Raw genomic sequence first — 23,509 nt, 5'->3', positions numbered from 1 at the left:
GAGTATGCAAACGAAATACAAAGAATGGATTGCCTTTCCTGACGGCGTTTACTGAGGCACTGCACCCAGCGCCTTTATAGGCGGCGAAAGTGTTTCGGCTGCCATGTTTGCGCGCGCATTTGTGGGCGTGCACGCCTGCGAAAATACATCACCCGGCGAGGCAATTTCTGTCAGTCACAGCTGCGTTTGTCCCGGGGACTGCTCCATTTGGCGCGTCGCTATAGCGTGCACAAAAAGGGCTCTTATCGAAGGGAGCAAAAGAAAGTAAAACAATAACGGGGGAGGTTATCGTAATTATGGATGCATATATCTGCTAAAAGGGCCTCAAGACATGCCTTTTTATTTTTATGTGCCTGTGCAGGCGTTCGTTGTTTATTGATCCGTTCCGCAAAAGGATGTTCAAATAGGTAGACTTCAGAATAATCAAAAGCGCAACACAACGTCTCAAAGCAACGTATAGAACGTCCTCCTTTATGCATAATAATATATAATAATATCTGGGGTTTAACGCCCCAAACCACGATATGATTATGAAGGACGCCTTAGTGCAGGGCTTCGGAAATTTCGACCACCTGGGGTCCTTTAACGCGCACCTAAATCGAAGTACACGGGCTTCAAACATTTTCGCCTCCATCGAAAATGCAGCCGCCGCAGGCGGGGTTCGATGCTGCGACCTTCAGGTCAGCAGTCGAGCGCCATACGGAGTGTTCCAGTGATGTCTCAAACGTTTTTAACATATCGAGATGTGTTGTGTCCAGGGTGTCGGAACGGAACGAAAACCGAAAACGAAAAAACGATATTTTGGAACCGGAACGAAAACGTAACCGAAACTTTATCTATCATTTCGTTCCGGAGTGAAAACGAAATTTTTTCAATCGTTTTTCGGTTCACGAGAAAACTTCGCAATCCGGAGCAACTGAGCTCGTGCAATGTGAGCATATCTCAGGGTACGGTATTAGCGCGTACCTCAGGCAGCAATTCCAAAGCAACGATATCTTGAAATTGTGCGAAAAACGAAAACAGTGGCAACCAGAGGTGTTAACGCAAGTGGATATTAACCCAAGTGGATTTTCACGCCTGTCTCGCAGGCCAGCGTAGAGAGGGCATTGTCGGCGCTGAAGTTTGTTACAACGAAAGCTGTTATGAGATCACAACAGCCGATTTTGGTGTCATAGTTGTCCTCCGCCGCCGGTGTCTGTGACCGCTATCGCGTCCGCTCTTCCAGCTTTCGTTATGACTGTGCTGCGTGTGTCGCGCAGTCCTGGTGATCTCTTTATCAGAACAGCGGTCTCGCACATCAGAGAGTACTCTCAATGACGTGCTGCTTCTGAGATCGTGCTCACTCCCTTGACACAAAGCATTGAGCCCACTAAAAAAATTCGTATTTGTCTTTTGAGAAAATAAATACTATGACTTTGAAATTAATACTGGTTTGTGCTAGTTGGTAGAAACTCGTAGTACAGTTACTTCCGCTCCTCTGAAGAACGTATTTTACCCTTGTCCCACTTTCCTAAGAGGAGGGCAAGTAACTACATCACAAATCCAATGTTCATTATGATTACCTTAACCTCAAATTTTTCCATTAAAAAAACCGTTACAAACCGTTAGGGAACATTTTTTTCGTTCCGGAACAGAAACGGAACGGAACTTTTTGCGGTGGAACGAAACTAAAACCGAAACGAAAAACATTTCGTTCCGACACCCTGGTTCTGCCCAATGATGAAGTGACTGTATTATCGCGTGGTTTAAATTTTTGCCCTGCAACGGGACACTGCGATGAATTCCAGCTACTTACGGACTTGGACAATTTTGCGCGCAATCTAAGGTTGAGGGAGTTTTTTCATGTTAGAGCTGCTACTGGTGACAGTTCCTTGGCACTGCCGTCATCTAAACGCTGGACACCACCCTCGCAACGTGACAAATTTCGCGACTTATATATTTATGCTATTCAGCGCGATGTCATTCAAGCATACAAGCATAAAAGTTCGTTCAATCGAAATATGCGACAAGAAGAACTGAAGGCTGTCGAAACATTAAGGAAGCGTGCCGACATCGCTATCAAGCCAGCTGATAAGGTTGGGGCCGTTGTGGTTATGAACACAGCAGACTATATTGGGGAGGCTCTGAGGCAGCTTAATGATCGTTCATTTTATAGGCGATTTGGTGCAGATCCTACAAAGTCATTTTAAAAGAATTGTGAAAGAAAAGGACATGTACTCTTCAGAGAGAAAAAAATATGTGCTAGACAGCCACAAACACTATTCCGTCTAAGTCCATCTGCAGGACGATTTATATGCTGCCAAAAATTCATAAACCGAACAATCCCGGCCGCCCCGTTGTTGTCAGCTAAAGGAACGGTGACAGAAAACATGTCTTGTTATTGTTGACTCGCTAATTCGTAACATTCCAGCAACATTTCAGTCTTTCGTGAGGGACACGAACCACTTTTTGTCGGCAATTAATGAGATTACTGTGCCTAATGGTTCCTTCCTTGTAAACACACTGGACGTATCGTCCCTGTACACAAACATCCCTCATTCGACGGCATCTTGGCGGTTGTTTGGAGCGTACGACAAATTTTCCCGGCGATAAGCCAATAGACAGCCCCACCCTAGCGACACTACTTGAAATGATTCCCAGCCTGAAATATTTCGTGTTTAACGAAGTCCGCTACCTACAGGTTAGCGGCACTTCTATGGGAACTAAGATTGGACCGAACTATGGCAAACATATTTATGGGGAGGACTTGAAGAGCAATTTCATGCAGTCGTGGGATCTGCCGGCTTTTATTACTATACACGAAAAGAAAGAGAAACTAAAATTTTTTTGTTGTTGTTATCATCATGAGGAAGCCTTCTGATGCGCGACTGGCGCAGTAAAAAGTTTAGTATGCTAAGCTCTGACGGTTTTTGTAGGTGTAGTTAGCTGTGTGCTCATCTTGGGCTTACGAGGCACGTCGCCAACACTGGCGTTTAAAGGGTAACTTATGGTGCGACGTAACGACAGCCCTCACGTTAGAGTACATATGTCAGTATTATCGAAACTAAGTGCACTTTATGGTGCAGTTATGTCAATATCATACATAACTTGTGTTAATGTATTCCTCCGGGGTCCTATATAGCAATGCTTCAATATAGCTTTCTGAGTCATAGGAATACAAATGTAATCTTTATTAGACTGCTACAAAATCGGAGCCAACACTGGAACCACAGACGTTAATCTGATATGACGCCTGTATCGTAGGAGTACATATGTAGTGTTAATTGCCATCTTGTAAAATTAGATCGCGAGCACCACAGCCACAATTTTACGTTGCACCGCCATTACGCCAGCATAGACTGTTTTTCCACACCATTTAGAGACCTGGCGTGGCTCTGTGGTAGAATACCTGATTGCCACGCAGAATGCTTGGGCTCGATTTCTGCTGGGATACTAATTTTCATTCTTTCCATTCGTGGGGTTAACGCTGCCGATGTCGGTTTTTCTTAATACTCTCGCATTTAAATTACCAAGGTGTGTTCTCGCCGTTCCTGGGTCGAATATAAACTGTCAGACACCTGTGGGCGCATACCCGTACACCGCGGTGCGTGGTAAACGGTATGTGCCACACGTGCCTGAGGGAGAGGGTTTGACGACGTACGCGACAAGATTCTCATGTTATTCATGTCGTGACCCGACAGTTATATTCTTGAAATACTCTTACCCTCCCATACCAATTTTTGTCTACACCAAGTTAAGGAGACGATTATGAGAACTCCCAGACGCAGACAGACAGACAGACAGACAGACAGACAGACAGACAGACTAGATAGATAGATAGATTCAATTTTTCAAAGGTTTGGTAAGAATGCTTCGCACTTAAAAAAAACGCCAGGCCTGCGCGTAACGCGCAGCACAGTAAAAGCGAAAGCTCGAAAAGCGGCCTTTCTAGAGACCGTTCCAAACTCTCTTGGGGCATCTATAATACAAGTACACATACGAGGTATCCACTACGTCATGTCATAATTTTTCTGAAGTAGGGAAGCACCCATTATGTCACTCTTCGTCTTTCTACGGATAAGCGAGGTACCCGCGACTTATCTGTGAGGCATTATGTGCAATTTCTTGACACTGCATATGGCTGAGGACGATGAAGAATTACGGCTGATCACTTTGTAGGAAGTGGGAAGCTTTAAACCACACACATCGTTGCGCAGTTAACATTGTGTGACGCCTAGTTGTTATTTGTCTCGTCCGCCACGCTACAGTACACACGTTTACGCGATTTTTTGCAAGACACGACACCTGTATACACCGGAGCACGCCTGTCTCGCACCCAGGCTGCTGGCGAGCCGAGCGGATACTCTCGCACCCAGACGCCGGGCTGACCGGGGCTGCCAAGGCGCGCGCGGGCTGCACAAGTAAACAGGGCAAGCTGCAGTTCTGGGGCTTTAAAGTGCGAAAAAGTACCCGTTCACGCCGCTTCAGCGTATAAGAGCTCGTCTGGGCACTACTGCGTCGTCTTTGGATGCCAAAACAAGCAGCGCAACAAGAGGATATTAGCGTTGTCTGCGACGATTACGACGCGCCACGGAAATAGTGCCGGTGCGGTGTTTTCAGCTTCGCCGCGAGTGGATAACTGTGATTCAAGCAAAAAAACTTGGAGCCGAGTGAAAATGCGCGAGTAAGTACACTAACAGCGTGGTATTGTGCAGTGTGATGCCCACCTATTTCATTTTGCGAACCTAATTTGCGTGACACGCAGCTGGGTTGAAGGCAGGCGTGAGCTTTGTGTGGGGGTGCACTTCATACCTTTGAGCGTTTCCTTTGACGAAAATCTAGTGCAAGGTATTGCTTTCAAGCACAAGCAATCAGCATGCTTTGCCACTTTCAACGTAGTATTAAGCTTTAGTGCTTTTGATGGCATCCACGCCTTCGAGATTCCGTCTTCAAAAGGTAATAAATGGCACGGTGCTCCTCAACAGCTGGCCAGAATTTCGTGCTTTCATTTCAGTGTTGATGTCCCCAAATCTATTTGGACACGAGGCATCCAGCTGCACATACTCGCGCCAGTGTCCTTTACGTCGCAGGCGTAGCTAACCGGCTTAACTAAGAGTAGCACAGTTTCGCTTGTAAGCACCATCGTACAAGAATAAAATAGCGCAGGTAGCTTCCAAAAGGGATCGCTGAACGATACTTCATGTTATACTCTCTGATAGCACGCTTTTTGTGAGCAAGACGCATATTGTCAGAGCGCCCGTGAAACAAAAATTACGTTCCACGAAACTACCCGTAAAGCGTACTCTAATTATTACGCGATGCATGCTGAAATGATGAGCTTTCACAAAACTTTGTGCACAACTTGTAATATGGGGCAACAAAACATCGTTTCACTCTTTCGCGAGCTGCACTGCAATTACGATTCACGCGTACTACAGCGAGAAACGTTTTTTTCTTTTTTTACAAATGTAACAGCGTACGTATCTGACAAGGTGCTTCCGCAGCCCACTCAGCACGTACTGTATACATTGTGGACTTGCATGGGAAATGTTCTTGATGTTCCAATAAAATCAGCGAAAATGTTCGGGCTAGAAAAGACGCCAAACACTCTCGTCCGACGGGCTGAGTTTCGGAAGTTTCACGTTTGCTCTGTGTAGCGTCTGCTGGCGTGGCAGCCCGCGCGTGTTGTTTCGTCGCGTGTGCGATAGATGGCGCGACGCGCGATGCAAATATGGCGATGCGCATGGAATTCGCATCTGTTCTGGTCTGTAGGGTCTTTTAGATGTGAAGCATCTTATGGCGGAGTTCAACCCGGTGGTGGTGGTGGTGGTGGTGTGCGGCGTGACCACCCTTACTGCGCATGCGCAAACCCTCTCGACTTCCCCTCTCCCCTCTTCACTTCGCCATATCCACTTCCTTCCCCTCCCCTTTCCCTCTCTCCCTCACCACTCCCCCTCTGAAACGCAGGCTCTACATGCTGAAACACTGCTTCGCATCGCCTCATGGTCCCCTTTAGCGGGAGATGGTGTGATTTTTGCAAGGGAGTTGAAGCACAGCATGGTTTTGTGGCAGAATACTCGACTGCCACCCAGAGGGCCCGGGTTCAAATCCTATCAGATACAGGATATTTTTTTCATTTTTTCTTATTTCGCGCTGTAGCGATTACGGTAACCATCGGCGGCGGCGCAGCGGCGACGGACAACTACGGCACTGTTGTTGAGATCTCATAACAGCTTTCGCTGTAAAATAAATTACCAGACTGAATCACTAAAGAGCTCGCAGAAGCTGTCAAAATGCCTGTCATTTGTAAGAACAGCTTCATTCTGAGCGCCCAGGTTGGTAAAGTGGGCCATATTTCCTTGTAAAGCTCTCGAGCTTAGGACCAGCTTTGTCAATTCCAACTCCTTTTGAGTTTGCACAACCTGTGCCATTGCTTCTGGTAAAAGTAAAGAAATGCTCTGTTTTCCAGATTAGGGCATTGAGATTTGTACTCTCGAAAACTGAAAATTCAGTGGTATGCTGAAATCAGTTGCGTAACCTGCTGAACAACTCACTCGGGTTGATGAGTGATATGTGGGTTTTAATGGCGCAAGGGCCATGCGTGGCCAAAGAGCGCCATGAAAATGATAAAAGTGTAGCAATGGTCGGTGGTTTACAATGGTATGTAAGGGATGTGAGGCTATGATGGTGTTACGTGGCTGTATATGGGCCTAAAATTCCGCGCCCTAGGGCGGGTAAACGTATAAGCATTAAATCATGAGCGTGACGTGATGTGTGTTTGTAGTGAGAATGAATGTCGGGTTGTTGTAATAATAAAACTGAGGGTATATGGCACGAGCACAAATGCCTCGTCAGCGCCCTTGAGACCAAGGGCTGCGAGGCAGGTGCTTACTTTAAGTGTAACTACCGCAGCAGCAGCCTCTGTTAGGAGGCCGTGCTACGGAATGCCTGGGTAAATAACGTGAAAGTCATGCACATCTTTTAAAAACGCGAAAAGTGACTGATGTTTAAAAACAGGTTCCCTACCGATGAACATTGATGGGTGAAATGGTAATTGTAGTCGGTAGGGTAATATAAAATGTTGTTTTCTAAGCGTGTCTAGATCATTACACTGGATTAGAATGTGAAGCACGCTAAGTGCTTCACCACATCGATCACACAATGGTGGGTCGCCGCCAGAGAGAAGGTGTGAGTGTGTATTGTATGTGTGTCCTGTTCTTAGCCTTGTGAGTATTATTTCTGTGTGGCGTGACTTTGACACTGGTGGCCAGTTACCAAGATGAGGCTTGATAACGTGTAGTTTGTTATGTGTTTGTCTATCCCATGTGCTCTGCCAATGAGCCCTGAGCTTTCTTTTAAGGAGGGGTTTTAGGTCAAGGGCAGGAACGGAAATGAGTGCATTGGCGGCAGCATTTTCGTGGGCGGATGCAGCTAGCTGGTCCGCCAATACGTTTCCTTGTATCTCTCGGTGCCCTGGCACCCAGCACACCACGACATGCTGTTTGAGCGTGTGGACCGTACACAGGAGTGAATAGAGTGACACAAGGACAGGGTTTTTATGCTTTTTGAGAGACCTCAGGGCTTTTACTACACTTAGAGAATCAGTGTATATCACAGCACTTTCTAGTTTTAATTCTTTGATGTGTTTGACAGCCGCAAGTATGGCGTAGGCCTCTGCTGTGAAGATGCTTGTATTCGGGTGTAGTATGCCGGCATTGGAAAAGGATGGACCAATAGCTGCGTAAGACACAGAAGTACTGGACTTTGAGGCGTCTGTAAAGAATTCTGGACAAGTGTATTTGTGCTGCAGTTCGAGGAAGTATGTACGGATATGTGCAATAGGTGCGTGTTTTGTAACTTCCACGAAAGATATATCGCAGTCTATAAGCTGCCACTGCCATGGCGGGAGACGAGCAGCGGGGGCCATTAGACTGTGTTCAAGAAGTGGAACACTCATTTCCTCTGCCAAGCCTCTCACACGAAGCGCGTAAGGCTCTCGCACCGAAGGGCGGTTGTGAAAAAAGGCAGACGTGGACAAATCATTGATTGTGGCGTGTGAGGGGTGTTCCTTGTTTGCGTTCACTTTGAGAAAATATACAAATGATAAGTAGGATCTCTGTAGATGAAGCGACCACTCATTTGATTCGACGTAGAGGCTTTCCACGGGGCTCGTGCGAAAAGCACCCGTAGAAAGACGAATACTCAAATGGTGGACAGGGTCCAGCATTCCCAAGGCGCTCGGTGTCGCGGACTGGTAGACTATTGCCCCGTAATCTAGGCGCGTGCGTAAGAGGCTCTTATAGAGGTTCATCAGGCACTTCTTGTCACTACCCCACGTAGTGCGTGACAACACTTTGATGATATTCATAGTTTTTATACACTTGTTTTTTATGTACTTGATGTGTGATATGAACGTTAACTTCGTGTCGAAAATGAGGCCAAGGAATTTATGCTCCGTCTTTAGAGACAGACGGTGGCCACCCAATTCAATGTCAGGATCGGGATGAAGGCCTCTCTTTCTAGAGAATAATACGCACGTGCTTTTTTGTGGGTTAAGGCTGAACCCGTTCTCGTCTGCCACTTGGTTACCTTGTTCAACCCAAGCTGTACCTGCCGCTCGCACAATGCAAGGTTGCACGACTTATATCCGATCTGCACGTCATCAACGTATGCGCATAAAACATGTTGCGTGGGATGCATAGATGCAGGGAATTCATTTTTACAATAAAAAGTGTGCAGCTGAGGACACCACCTTGTGGCACCCCAGTTTCTTGAACAAACGGTCGTCAAAGAATGTTTCCCACTCGGACACGGAATGTACGATCCGTAAGGTAACTCTCTATTATGTCCAACATTTTACCTCGTACACCTAAATGGGACAGGTCTCTCAGTATTCCGAACCGCCATGTTGTATCGTAGGCTTTTTCCATGTGCAGGAATACCGAGAGAAAAAATTGCCGATAGACAAATGCTTCACGAATTTGTGCTTCAATCCGTATTAAGTGGTCGGTTGTAGATCGCCCCTCTCGAAATCCGCACTGGTACGGGTCAAGTAACTTGTTTGTTTCGAGGAAATGAATTAGCCTGCAGTTTATCATTTTTTCGAAGAGTTTGCACAGGCAACTCGTTAGCGCGATAGGCCTGTAGCTAGTAACAGCGGTTGGATCCTTTCCCTGTTTCAAAACAGGGATCACTATAGCCTCTTTCCAGGAACTAGGCATCTCGCCGGAAAACCATATGACATTGTAAAGAGAGAGCAGTGTTTTTTGTGTTTCAGAAGGTAGCTGTTTCAACATTTCATATAATACCCGGTCAGAACCTGGGGCGGAATTATTACAGCAGTCTAGCGATGTCTGAAGCTCAGCTAAGGAAAAAGGTTGGTTGTAGGCTTCGTAGTTTGTGCATTTGCGTTCTAATTTCTGTTTTTATATTCTCGTGCTGTACCTCTGGAAAGCCTCGGAGTATTGCGACGAGCTGGACACCTGTTCGAAGTGTGCGCCTAGGAAGTTCGCCTGGTCTTCCAAGCTGTCGCCTTGTGTATTTACTAGAGGGAGTGAATGTGTTGGTCGTCCTGCTACCCTACTAACCCTGTTCCAGACTTTAGCCTCCTGTGTATATGAGTTGATGCCCGATAAAAACTTAACCCAGCTCTCCCTTCTTGCCTGTCGGCGCGTTCTCCTGCCTTGTGACTTTACGTTCTTAAAATTTGTAAGATTTTCCGCTGTCGGCGAGTCCCGAAGTAACCTCCACGCTTTGTTTTGCCTTTTTCGCGCATTTCGACATTCGGTGTTCCACCATGGGACACGTCGTTTGCCAGACAGTCCACTTGTTTGAGGAATGCATTTGGTGGCAGCGTTAATCAAAAAAGCTGTAAAGTAGTCTACGGCTGCATCTATGCTTAAATCACACATCTCCGACCAACTTAAAAGTGTAATTTTCTTAAACTGTTCCCAATCGGCCCTTTCAATCTGCCATTTAGGAATCTGTGGGTGAAAGTCATTTCCTGTTGGTGCGCTTAGAACTATTGGAAAATGGTCGCTTCCGTAAGGCTTCCCGATAACTTTCCAATTAAGCAGGGGAAGAAGGGATGGAGATGTAATGCTGAGGTCTATGGACGAGTAGGATTTGTTCGCTAGGCTATAATATGTTGGCTCTTTCCGATTCAATAGACACGCACCGGAGGAGAAAAGGAATTGTTCGATCAGACGACCTCGTGCATCGCAGCGAGAATCACCCCACAGACTGCTATGCGCATTAAAGTCCCCAAGGACGGGATATGGTATCACACACCACTTGTACACACACCACTTTTGGTGTATGGTTATGTAAAAGTTCTTGGACATCGTCGAGGTTTTTGAGGAGTCCTCTGATGTTCCATTGCAGAATTTGTGGTTCCATATTGGAAGTTAAGTAGTGCTGTGTGTACGAACGGGAATTAGTTGCTGTTCAGACAGAAAGTTGGAACTTAGGTAACAGAGCCGTCGGCGGGCCCTGTTATAGGCTTTTTCGTTTTCTTAGCACGCTCCAAGGAGCTACGCCGCTCTTTCGGCACCAGGGGTACCGAAGTCGTGTCCATTGCCTCGTGTGAGGCACTGGACGCCCGCGTACGCGAGCTGTTGGCTTGTTTTTCCGACCTCGCCTGGCGAGGCGTGGTCGTGAGACCCGACGACCCTGGAGTAGCCGGGATCTCTGGCTGGGCAGGTGGAGCAGACTTAACTGCTGCCACCACGGGGGCAGCCGCCACGGCCGGTGGCTCACCTTGTGTGAGCCGGGGCTGTGGCGGTGGCCGATGCGACGCTGCCCCCTGACGCGCCGCATCAGCATAAGTTGGACCGTAAAATGGCGAACACCTTCTTCGTGCTTCTTTGAATGAAATGTTTTCGCGTACTTTCAGTGAAATGATATCTTTTTCTTTTTTCCAGCTTGGACAAGAACGAGAATACGCGGCGTGGTCGCCGTCGCAGTTAACACAGTGTGGAGTTTCGTTGCAGGTGTCCGAGGCATGGCCTTGGACACCGCATTTTGCGCAGGTGGGTCGACCACGGCAGCTCTGGGAGCCATGGCCAAATCTTTGGCACTGAAAGCATCGGCGAGGGTTTGGGATGTAAGGCCTGATGGTTGTCTTTGTGTATCCAGTTTCTATGTTCTGTGGAAGTTCACTAGTAGAAAAGGTCAATATCAAATGTTTGGTTGGGATTTCCTGATTGTTTCTCCTTATTACAATTCGCTTCACATCGGTTACGTACTGGTCCTTCCAGCCTTCGAGGAGTTCACTTTCTGATAGTTCAAGCAGATCTGAGTCTGATACTACTCCGCGTGCGGAGTTCATGGATCTGTGTGGTGTAACGCTAATAGGAATGTCGCCAAAAGTTCGGAGGTTCTTTAGTTTATCAAATTGTATTTTGTCATTTAGTTGGAGAAGCAGGTCACCACTGGCCATTTTTGTAACTTTATAGCCAGCACCTAAGGTGGCTGTCAGTGTTCTGGATACAACAAATGGGGACACGGTTCTAGCTGTTTTGTCAGTCTTGTCACAGTGCACTACGTGATAGTGAGGGAATACTTCTTTGGTTCGAGTGAGAAAGGCGAGTTCATCGGTGCGTACGCGCTTTGAAGCGGTACGATCTTGTAGCAACGGGAATGCTCTATGCATAGTAAATGAATCTGATTCGGCAGCGATGGCAGCCACCCACCACGGAGCCCAACATGGGGACGCTACAAGATTCATGGAATTGAAAGCATGCAGACGCCAGCCGTACACCGCTACTATAACCAAATGCGCATAGAACAAGGTTGCCTATTTGCACAAGGTTAACCCTCGCCGCCAAGAAAAAACGGAAGTAAATGGAAGAGAGGAGTGGACAGGAAAGATTAAAAGTGAGAGAGACAGACGAAGACGTGGGGGAGAGAGAGACAGGAAAAGGCGACTGCCGATTTCCCCTGGGTGGGTCAGTCCAGGGGTGCCGTCTACGTGAAGCCGGGGCCAAAGGGGTGTGTTGCCTCTGCCGGGGGGCCTTAAAGGTCCAATCACCCGGCGTCGGCTCAACCCCCAGGATCCCCTTTTCCCCGGACACGGCAATGCCACGCACGGCTAGGCGTGGGAGGGGGTCGAAACCCCCCCGTTAGCTCGGGTCCGTGGTGTCGCTACACACCAAACGCCTGCTCGCGCAGACGCCCCTGCGGGGAACTCACTCGGGTTCGGCTTTGTCTCAGTAAGACGTTTTATGCAGTGAAGCGTTTCTTCATGTCGTGCTAGCTGCATTGAAAAATATGTGCCCGCGATATACGTCAGGAGTAACTGCACCAGTTGGGTGTTCTAATTTTAAAAAAAATGAGAAAAACGCGGAAACGTTTCATTCTGTTAGTGCACTATGCCAAGAATCGGTGTGGATTAATTTTTATAGAGGCACTGCTCTGCTGTGTCGCGTGGGTTATGTCATAGTAATCAGAAAATTGTTTGTGGAAGCGTTAGTTTCCTATAAGTGCTACATTACGCATTTAATTATATTATCCTTAGAGCAGTCAAAATAGGAAAATACGTCTTCCTTACCACCTTTTCAACTGAACATTCGGCGCTGTTGCTTCCGCCCCACATGGACTTTGTAAACCGAGCTCGCCTTGCATTTTTTTCCTCGAAAACGACAACTGTTCTTTCCATCGCGTGTTCCTAACATCCTTAGCCTTTTGGGGATCGTTGTCTGCCCCGGCCGGACAAGGCAACACGGCCGCGCCGGTCCGTGGTCGGGCACTGCTGGACAAGTTCTTTCACGGTTGATTCACGCGTGCGTTTTCTCACTACATTATGCTCCATACGTAAAAAAGTAAGTAAACTTATTTCACTAGAGCTTTGAGTCATTTACTTTCCGACCAGAATGAACGGAAGCTGAGAAAGGGTATCGGGCCGCAAAGGGTTAGAGGGGCCACGACGCGGACATGTAAGAATTTGTGGTTTTCAGCAAAAAATAAAAGTAGAGGGTGATGATGATGATGATTAGTGGGGCTTTGTGGCGCAAGGGCCATGGGTGGCCAAAGAGCGCCATGTCTTTTGTGTGGTGTCAGCGATGACCAATGATTACGATGACAGGGTGTATTGTGGCTGTATATAGGCCTAAAATCACGTGCTTTAAATAAGCGTAAAAGGGGTGTATAGAGTATAAAATTATGGCAGTGACAAGTGATGTGATCTATGGGTGTGGGTTGAATGACGATTGAGTATGGTATTTACAAGTGAGAGGCGCGAAAACAGCACGAATGCCTCCTCAAGGCCTTTGCGCTCAAAGGCCGGGAGGCAGGTGCTTCCTTTGATAGAGTTACCGCAGCAGCAGCCTCAATCATGAGGCCGCGCTACGGAGCGCCTGGAAAAATAACGTTGAAGTTATGGACATCTTTTAAAAATTCGAAAAGGGACTGATATTTAAAAAGTGGTTCTCTGCCAATGAACATATCGGGATGAAGTGGGAACTGCACGTATATTGATGAAAAATGCTTTTTTCTGAGAGCGTCTAGTTCCGTGCATTGCAGTAGGATGTGGAGTACAGTTAGTGGATCGCCACAGTGCTCACACAGAGGTGGATCGCCTCCGGACAAAAGATACGAATGTGTACTATGTGTGTGGCCTATCCTCAGTCTGCAAAGTGTAACTTCTGTGTAGCGTGATTTCGATACCGGCGGCCAATTACCTAGTTGCGGCTTGATAAGATGCAGTTTATTTGGGGTGTTCCTATCCCATGTGCTCTGCCAAAAGGCCCTGATCTTTCTTTTGAGGAATGGTTTTAAGTCTAATGCAGGGATAGCTACAGACGTATTGGGACTGTTTTCGTGGGCGGATGCTGCTAGCTGATCCGCCAACACGTTGCCTTGTATCTCGCGGTGCCCTGGCACCCAGCACACTACGACATGTTGTTTAAGAGAGTAGATCGTGCATAAAATAGAGTAGAGCGAGACAAGGACCGGATTTGTGTGTTTTGTCATAGTTTTTAAAGCTTTCACTACGCTTAATGAATCCGTGTATATCACTGCCTTTTGTAGTTTTGATTGTTTTATGTGTTTAACTGCCGCAAGTATCGCGTAGGCTTCTGCCGTGAAGATACTGGAATCAGGGTGCAGGAATACCGGAATCGGAAAAGGATGGACCAACGGCTGCGTACGACACAGAAGTGTTAGACTTTGAGGCATCTGTAAAGAATTCAGGGTGTGGGTACTTGTATTGTAATTCAAGGAAGTGTGTACGGATATGTGCAAGTGGCGCATGCTTGGTAACTTCGACGAAAGAAAGATCGCACTCTATAAGCTGCCACTGCCACGGCGGGAGATAGGCAGCGGGAGCCATTAGACAGTGTTCGAGAAGTGGCACACCCATTTCTTCAGCTAGGCTCCTCACACGAAGTGAGTACGGCTGTCTCATCGAAGGACGGTTGTGAAAAAGTTCAGAAGCAGACAACTCATTGATTGTAGTATGAGAGGGGTGTTCGTTGTTTGCGTTCACTTTGAGGAAATATACAAAAGATAGGTAAGTTCTCTGTAGGTGTAGCGACCACTCATTCGATTCAGCGTATAGGCTTTCCACGGGGCTAGTACGGAAAGCGCCCGTAGAAACACGAATGCCCAAATGGTGGACTGCGTCAAGCATCTTCAAGGCACTTGGCGTCGCAGAATGATAGATTATCGCCCCGTAATCTAGGCGTGTGCGTACAAGGCTTTTATAAGGTTATCAGACACTTCCTGTCACTACCCCACTCAGTGCGTGACAACACTTTTAGAATGTTCATAGTTTTTTATGCACTTGTTTTTTATGTATTTAATGTGTGGTATAAACGTAGTTTTGTGTCTAGAATTAGCCCTAGGAACTTGTGCTCTGTTTTTACCGACAGACGCTGACCATGTAGGTCAATGTCTGGATCGGGATGGAGGCCTCTCTTTCTGGAGAATAGGACGCCAAGTCTTTTTTGTGCATTCAGTGTAAACCCATTCTCGTCTGCCCATTTAGAGACCTTGTTCAAGCCCAGCTGGACCTGCCGCTCACACATTGAAAGGTTGCACGATTTATAACCGATCTGCACGTCGTCCACATATGTGCAATAAAACATGTTCCGTGGAATGCACAGACGTAGCGAATTCATTTTTATAATAAAAAGTGTGCAACTCAGGACACCACCTTGCGGCACTCCAGTTTCCTGGACAAATATTCGGGACAAGACATTACCCACTCGAACACGGAACGTGCGATTGGACAAATAGCTTTCGATTATGGTCAGCATCTCTCCTCGGACACCTAAGTGTGAGAGGTCTCGCAGTATGCCAAAGCGCCACGTGGTGTCGTAAGCCTTTTCCATATCGAGGAACACTGAAAGAAAGAATTGCTTGTGGACAAAAGCGTCGCGAATTTGTGCCTCGATACGGATAAGGTGGTCAGAGGTAGATCTACCCTCTCGAAAACCCGCACTGGTATGGGTCAAGTGATTTGTTTATTACGAGGAAATGTATAAGTCGGGCGGTTTATCATCTTTTCAAAAAGTTTACACAGGCAGCTTGTTAGTGCAATGGGCCTGTAGCTCGCAACGGAGGATGGGTCCTTGCCCTGTTTTAGAATAGGATAATAATGGCTTCTTTCCAGGCCGAGGGGATCTCGCCGGAGACCAAACAGCATTATACAGTGGAAAGGAGGGTTTTTTGAGTTTCAGATGGCAGGTGTTTCAACATTTCATATACAAACACGGTCGGAGCCTGGGGCAGAATTATTGCAACAGTTAAGCGATGCTTGTAGCTCAGCAATGCAGAAAGGTTCATTGTATGCTTCGTTTGTGGATTTGCGCTCTAGTTTCTGTTTTTCGATTCTTGTTTTGTATCTTTGGAAAGCTTCACTATAGTGCGACGAGCTCGACACCTGTTCGAATGTGTGAACCTAGGAAGTTCGCCTGGTCTTCCAAGCTGTCGCCTTGTGTGTTTACTAGAGGAAGTGAATGTGCTTGTCGGCCTGCTACCCTGCTAACCATGTTCCAGACTTTGGCCTCCTGTGTATATGAATTAATACCCGCTAAAAATTTCTGCCAACTCTCCCTTCTTGCCTGTCGGCGTGTTCTCCTGCCTTGGACTTAATATTCTTAAAACTGTCCAGATTCTCGGCTGTGGGAGATTCCCGAAGCAGCCTCCATGCTTTATTTTGTTTTTTGCGCGCATTTCTACACTCAGTGTTCCACCACGGCACACGTCTTTTCCCGGGCAGTCCAGATGTTTGTGGGATACACTTATTTGCTACATCAATCAAAAAAGCAGTAAAGTATTCTACAGCTTCCTCCATGCTTAAAGCACACATGTCGGTCCAACTTAAGAGAGCCATTTTACGAAACTGTTCCCAATCGGCTTTGTCAATTTGCCATTTGGGAACCTGTGGAGGACATTCATTAGCTATTGGTGTGCTCAGAACTATAGGAAAGTGATCACTTCCATAGGGATTATTAATGACCTTCCATGTTAGTAGGGGCAGAAGTGATGGAGATGTGATGCTGAGGTCTATAGACGAGTACGTATTGTTGGCAAGGCTATAATATGTTGGCTCTTTTTGATTCAAGAGACATGCGCCGGAAGAGAAGAGGAACTGTTCAATTAGACGACCTCGAGCATCGCAGCGAGAGTCACCCCATAGACCACTATGTGCATTGAAGTCCCCAAGGACACAGATAGCGTTCCGGAAGTTTCATCTTCTCACGGACTGGGAATTCATGTTTATTCAGTGGGTGATGCGGGGAGGTATATCAAGAGAGCAAATGGTGACAGTGTTTGTTCAGAAGACACCACTCGAACAGCCACTGCCTCCAGGGACGATTGGTGAGTGGTAATGTGTGCACGCTACTCCTTGATTAACTATAACAGCTACACCACGGATGACGGCCACGGCGTCATCCCGGTCCCTTCGGAAATAATGTGACTGCGTAGAAAGTTGGTGTGTTTTGATTTTAAGGTGTTTCTTGTACACACAGCACTTTTGGGAGTGTTCGTGTAAGAGTTCTTGGATATCGTCGAGGTTTCTTAGCAGTCTTCTGACGTTCCACTGTAGAATTTGTATGTCCATTTTAATGTATGTGGTATGGTGCTGTGTGTACAAAAAGTGCTTCCTTAAGTTACAGGGCCCTTTCTAGGCCCCGTAATGCGTGTTTTTTCTTTTTTGGCGCGCTCCAAGGAGTTGCGCCGTTCCTTCGGCGTCTGAGACGCCGGAGTCGTGCTGTTTGTGTCCATCACCTCTTCGGAGGTGGTGGATGGTGCCTGCACAGGAGGCACGTTCGCGGCGGCTTCGGGCCTGACTGCGCTTGCAGCGGCCTTGGGTCCGGCAGGCTCGGGAGTCTGCTGGCCCTCTTTGGGAGGGGGCGGAGCAGCACAGGCTACTCCAGCCGGGGGCGCTGATGGCGCGACCGCAGTCACACTCCGTGTGACTCTTGCGGGCGCTGGAAGATGTGGCGCGGCGCCCCGGCGCGACACATCGGCGTAGGAGGGACTAGACTGGTTGTGGAGGGAGAAACGTTTGCGAGCCTCTTGGAACGATAGGTTGAATTTGACCTTCAGTTCTATTATTTCTTTCTCTTTCTTCCACGAGGGGCATGATCGTGAGTAGGCTGGGTGGTCCCCTTCACAGTTCGCACAACGAGCTGCAGAGGTGCAGCTCTCAGACAAGTGCTCCTTGGATGCACATTTTGCACATGTGGCGCGCCCTCTGCAGCTTTGCGACCCATGTCCCAAAGCGCTGACACTTGAAACAACGACGGGGATTCGGAATATATGGTCGGACACGAAGCTTACAATAGCCGGTTTCAATGGAGTCTGGCAGGTTGCTATTTCCAAATGTAATAATAATGTGCTTTGTTGGGATCTGTTTATCATCTCGCCTTATTGTTATTCTTTGTACTTTGACTACGTTTTGGTCCTGCCAACCTTCCAGCAGTTCACTTTCGGATAGTTCGAGGAGGTCGACATCAGAGATCACACCGCGCACCGTATTCATCGACCTGTGCGGGCCCACTGACACTGGTATGTCCCCAAATGCTGTGAGTTTCGATAGATTGTCATACTGTGTCTTGTCGCGAAGTTCGAGGAGGAGATCGCCGCTTCCCATTTTTGTTACCTTGTAACCTGGGCCGATTGCTTCCGTGAGAGTTTTGGACACAAGAAAAGGTGAGATTGCTCGGACTGCCTTGTTTTCATTTTGACTGTGGACTACATGGTACTTCGGAAAGATCTGTTTGGGTTGTTGAAAAGAAAAGTTCTCATCGGTGCGCCACCTTTTCAGGCGGCGATCAGGGAGTGCGGGAAAAGGGTTATCCATATGAGAAATTTGAAGTTCGGCGGCGATGGTGACCACCCACCACCGAGCCCAACGAGGGGACGCTTCAAGGTAGAACACTTGAAGGCGCCAGCCATACATCGCCGCTATAACCAAATATAACTACCCAAGATTGAGTAACTACACAAGGTTAACCCTTGCCGCCAGGAAGACTGGAAGTAAATAGAAGAGAAGAGTAGACAGGAAAGATGTAAAGTGAGAGAGAAAGACGAAGATGAGGGGAGAGAGAGACAGGAAAAGGCGACTGCCGATTTCCCCTGGGTGGGTCAGTCCAGGGGTGCCGTCTACGTGAAGCCGGGGCCAAAGGGGTGTGTTGCCTCTGCCGGGGGGCCTTAAAGGTCCAATCACCCAGCGTCGGCTCAACCCCCAGGATCCCCTTTTCCCCCGGACACGGCAAAGCCACGCACGGCTAGGCGTGGGAGGGGTCGAAACCCCCCGTTAGCTCGGGTCCGTGGTGTCGCTACACACCAAACGCCTGCTTGCGCAGACGCCCCTGCGGGTTAAAAGTAGAGGGTCTATTATGCCTATGAATATGTAAAAAAATGGACTGTAAAGAAATATTTAAGCCAATAAAGATTGGGGGACGCTTAAGCTTCGCCTTTAAGAGTTGAAGGCGATAGCGATATCCTGCCCCTAGTGCGCACTTCGAACACTACGAGTGTTCAACAGAATGCGCGCACTAAGGTGTGTGCCTTATGTAATGGGTAGCATGCTTTAAACCAGGAGCAATTATGCGCGAGAAACTTTTTCGAAGTTGCCATGCACCAACTACGTGGTCTTAAGGGAATACGGACAGTAATGTGTGTGCCTTTTGTAATGGGTGGCTGTCTTTAAACCACAAAGTCGTTATGATATTAATATATGTTGTTTAATGGCGCAAGGGCCATTGATGGCCAAAGAGCGCCAAGACATGATAGGGAAAGTGAACAATGGTTATGTTAAGTGGCTGTATAGGAGCCTAAAATTCCTCGCGCTAAAGGCGGGTAAGACATAAGTAATAAAATCATGGGAGTGACGTGAAACATGTGCACAGAGAATGAATAACAAAAGGTCGGTAGAAAAAAGGTCAGGCAGGTAGAACACCTGCCTGCCACGCAGACGGCCCGGGTTCGATTCTCACTCGGACCCAACATTTTTGTTATTTATTTTATTTGCAGCTTTTTCGATTTTTCGGTCACGGACAAGATGATGATTTTTCGCTCACAACCAACGGTGCCGACACCGACGGCGGAATTTCTGCGATACGAGCTCTTTAACGCTATCGCGTTAATAAACCTTAGAAATCGCCGGATATAAATCCCTGCCACCGCCGCCGACCGCTACTAGGCCGTGGCATGTGTGACGTCATGTGGTGCATGGAGCGGAGCAGTCGTCTGCTACCAATTCAGCTGCCTCCGCACATACGATCAGTGTGTTGCTGCTGCGCCGCGGTGGCATTGCTTCAGCCTCTGCAAATTGCTTAATTCCAATAGCAAACTGAACAAATCTTAAACATCTCGAATGGGCGCGCAGCTGACCTTTGGACGAAAACGTTCGCCGGAAAGCAGACGGTCGCACAGCAAAAAGGTTATGACGTCACTTCAGGAGAGCGCGACAGTATTGCCCGACTCTCGGGCTGCTCGTATGTTTATAAAAATATTCAGGTATAAATTACTTGCACGACCAAATGCGCTAAAATTTCGCCAGCTTGTTTCTGAGCGCACAATGAGTAACCCACACAACACAGAATTTGATCGACAATTCGGTGTCATGACCCCTTTAAACCTCGCAACTTATCATTTCGATTCGATCGCACTTTACACGGAAATTACACGGAAGTTTGTAACTTTAATAATTTAAGGAATGGTGTGAGACGATGCTTCGAAGCTGTATTTTTAAGAAGTCAGCTAAGCATAAAAAAGCGTGTGAGTGCGTGGGTATGTGGGTGTGGGTAGGGTTTTTTGTTGGAAGTGCGGTGCAGAGTGAAGTGGTCGCATACCGCAATACTAAAGAGATGTGTGTGTGTGTGTGTGTGTGTGTGTGTGTGTGTGTGTGTGTGTGTGTGTGTGTGTGTGTGTGTGTGTGTGTCAGCCTCATCAATATAGAGAAAAAACGTGCAATTGTAATCTGCTTTATGTTTCGATGATGATGATGATGGTAGGTTTTAGTGGCGCAAGGGCAACTCAGGCCAAAGAGCGCCAAACACTGGGTTACTGGTCGACTCAGGTAAACATGTATTACTCAAGGTGACGAATGAAGTGAAACTGTGGTGTATAGGACCTAAAATAATTAAAAGAAATGATTGTGCGCGATGAGTTTAAAAGCGGGCACAAGCTAGGGGCTTTACAAAGTCACGCAGCCTCGGCAGCTGTCCTTGTCAAGACAAGGAGTGCGTGCTGCATGACGTTCAAACTACAAATCTCAGTGATTCCCTCAAGATTGAGAGAAGGCTGAGCCTACGCTAGCTAAGAAGTTTTTGCATTATGTTTCTTCCATTTGTTCCACAATCAGCAAATAGTTCATAAATTTCAAGTTATAGAGAAGATAAGACGCCACACAACAGAATCTCCAAATTTTTACAGCTACGAACGCCGGAGAGCGGCGCATGTTATATAAAATAATGTATGAGCGTATGTCTTAGCCATAAGCTGAAATAAATTGTTACTTGACTTCCTGCAAGTGTACTCTCAACTTCCACGAACGATTTCATACTGCGCCGAAGACTGAAATATTTCACCCTTTCACAGGGAACTCACGGTTCTACATTGACGAAGCTATCCTCCTTTCAAAAAACTTCCAAATAGATGGATCGTACCATTGTAAACGTGGTACTGCCTCTCAACATTGCAGGGGTACGTACGGGTTAAAATTAGGAACTATTTTTACCGATGTGGCGTTTTGCTTTCGGAAGTTCAGCCATCCAAACGTAATGCGATCCGTTTCGAAAATTTGAAGGATGCTATAAAATTCGATGACGCTTGTGCGTAGCTTGTGGGGACTCCACTTCAGCATTGTTACCTGGCAGCCTGCACCTAAATCATATCTCAGGAATACGAATATATCACCCAATGTCATCCGTGTGTACAGGTCTAGAGAGTATATAGATGCGCGAGCACACCCTGTGATAACAACGTCGTTGGCCGCGACACATGCGCTCTACTAGTGTTACTGCCACGTGGAACAGAACATTAATGAGAACTAACAACTAATCAAGCCAAGTATACGGGTTGTTTTTGTCGTAATTTGGTTATAAATGAGACTAAATTGAAGTGGACGAAACGATAGCTTGCGCCCGCACAGACCGAACCTGCAACCTTCGAATAACTCTTCTGATGCTCTACCAATAATGCTACGGCGGCGGTCATCCTCCCGTCCACTTCAACGGTTCTGTGCATTTAAATCGGGGAGTGTTAATGAACGCCACTCGTAGCCATGACGGCGAGTGTGGAATGCTCATTTTCTGCCTGCTGGCGTCACATAGCACGTGATCTATTTACGAACTAGCAGCTGACTAATAATCCCTCGCATACAATCTGAAGGTATGAAATCTGCCACAGCGAGACCTTTGCTATGAATTAACGAAATACGGGAGTGACATCTAGCGCAAAGTGGTATTCTGATTTCAATGACTATGAAATCATCGTGGTTCTTTCTTTCGTTAAGTAAGCCGTAGGACGTTCGAAATGTTTTTCCTCAACATGTATGGTGCCGGCCCATTGAGAATCATACTGTATTCTCCAAAAGACATTTTAGAACAACCTCTCTCTTTCTTTCCCTTCGCCATTGCAGGGCAGCAAAGCGGATATTTATCTTCCGATTAACCTCCCCGTCTTCCCGCCTATCATTTATGCCTCCCCATTTCTCTACCGCACAAGTTTTTTTTACTATTTTTACTTTGTATTACGCGCCTTCTTAATGAAATACTCTGAAAAAGAAAGATTATGCATATACTTTACTCTTGGTGGAGCATCTCTTCCACGCTTGCGCTCTTACTTGGTCGTAACGCGTTCTTAGCGTTTAATGATTATGCTGTTGGTGATTGAATGTTTGCATGGTGCAATCTGCCAAGCTGCATATGTGAAGCAATCATACATACTAACGTGAGTCGGTATGCAGGGTGTTTAAAAAAATGTGTCGCAAAAACGTGAAAATTAAGCAAAATGCAACATTCGCCTGGCTACCTTTATAATCATTTCTTCTATCATGGGCGACACCTTAATATGACTAGAGATATTAATTGCAGTATTAGTTATAAAAATCAAAATATTTATCGTTTTAATCAGATGAGTTCGGCGGTTGGTAAAACGGGACAGTACCTGACGCGGTGGTCTAGCGGATATGGTACTTGACTGCAGATCGATCTTGGTACTTGTCGCGGGGTCGAATCCCGGCCGTGGTGGCCGCATTTCGATATAGACGAAATGTCAATGGCCCGTGTACTTCGATTTAGGTGCACGCTAAAGAACACCAGATGGTCAACATCTGTGGAACCCTCGACTGCGAAGTCTCTCATAATCATATGGTGGTTTTGAGACGTAATACCTAAACAATTACTAATATTAAAATGGGACAATCGAAGTCCTTTCTGCGAAGAGACCCTTGTCACTTTGAGGTTTCAAAAAAGCGGCCCGAAAGACGTCATTGTTTCCGACAACTATTGCAGTGGGGTTAGTTCTTCTGCATTCGCTAACCTACGTGCGTCATGCTGTCAAGTGAAGCCCAAGCCCGCACACCCCCGAAGCGAAGTACATCAACGGTAGATTATAACGGCGCACTCTCATCTGGAGGTCTTGGAATAGTATGGCAACTGCGCTCTTCGGCGTTTCAGTTTCGCCGGCGAATATGGCCGGATTTCACCACTCTTTAAAAATTACGAACAGCTAATTTTTGAAAATCTGAAAGCGGCATTACGTTATTCGCAGGAATGGCCTCAATCTTACCGTTTGACCCGACGATGTGCCTTCTGAAATTTGGTCGCCACCGTTGTATACTCGTTACAGTGCTCGGCTGCTGACCCGAAAGTCGCGGGTTCGACCACGGCCACGGCGTTCGCATTTTGATTGAGGAGAAATTATAGAGGCAGTACTTATATTTAGGTGCATGTTAAAGAACCCCAGGTGGTCGAAATTTCTGAAGCCCTTCATTAAGCATGGCTGATAATCATATCGTCAACCTCGGCAATTATTGTTGTCTCCTGTAATAATAATAATACTACTACTA

Source organism: Rhipicephalus sanguineus, chromosome 1, assembly GCF_013339695.2.
Source record: "Rhipicephalus sanguineus isolate Rsan-2018 chromosome 1, BIME_Rsan_1.4, whole genome shotgun sequence".
NCBI classification, from domain to species: domain Eukaryota; kingdom Metazoa; phylum Arthropoda; class Arachnida; order Ixodida; family Ixodidae; genus Rhipicephalus; species Rhipicephalus sanguineus.
This window is presented reverse-complemented; position numbering follows the sequence as displayed.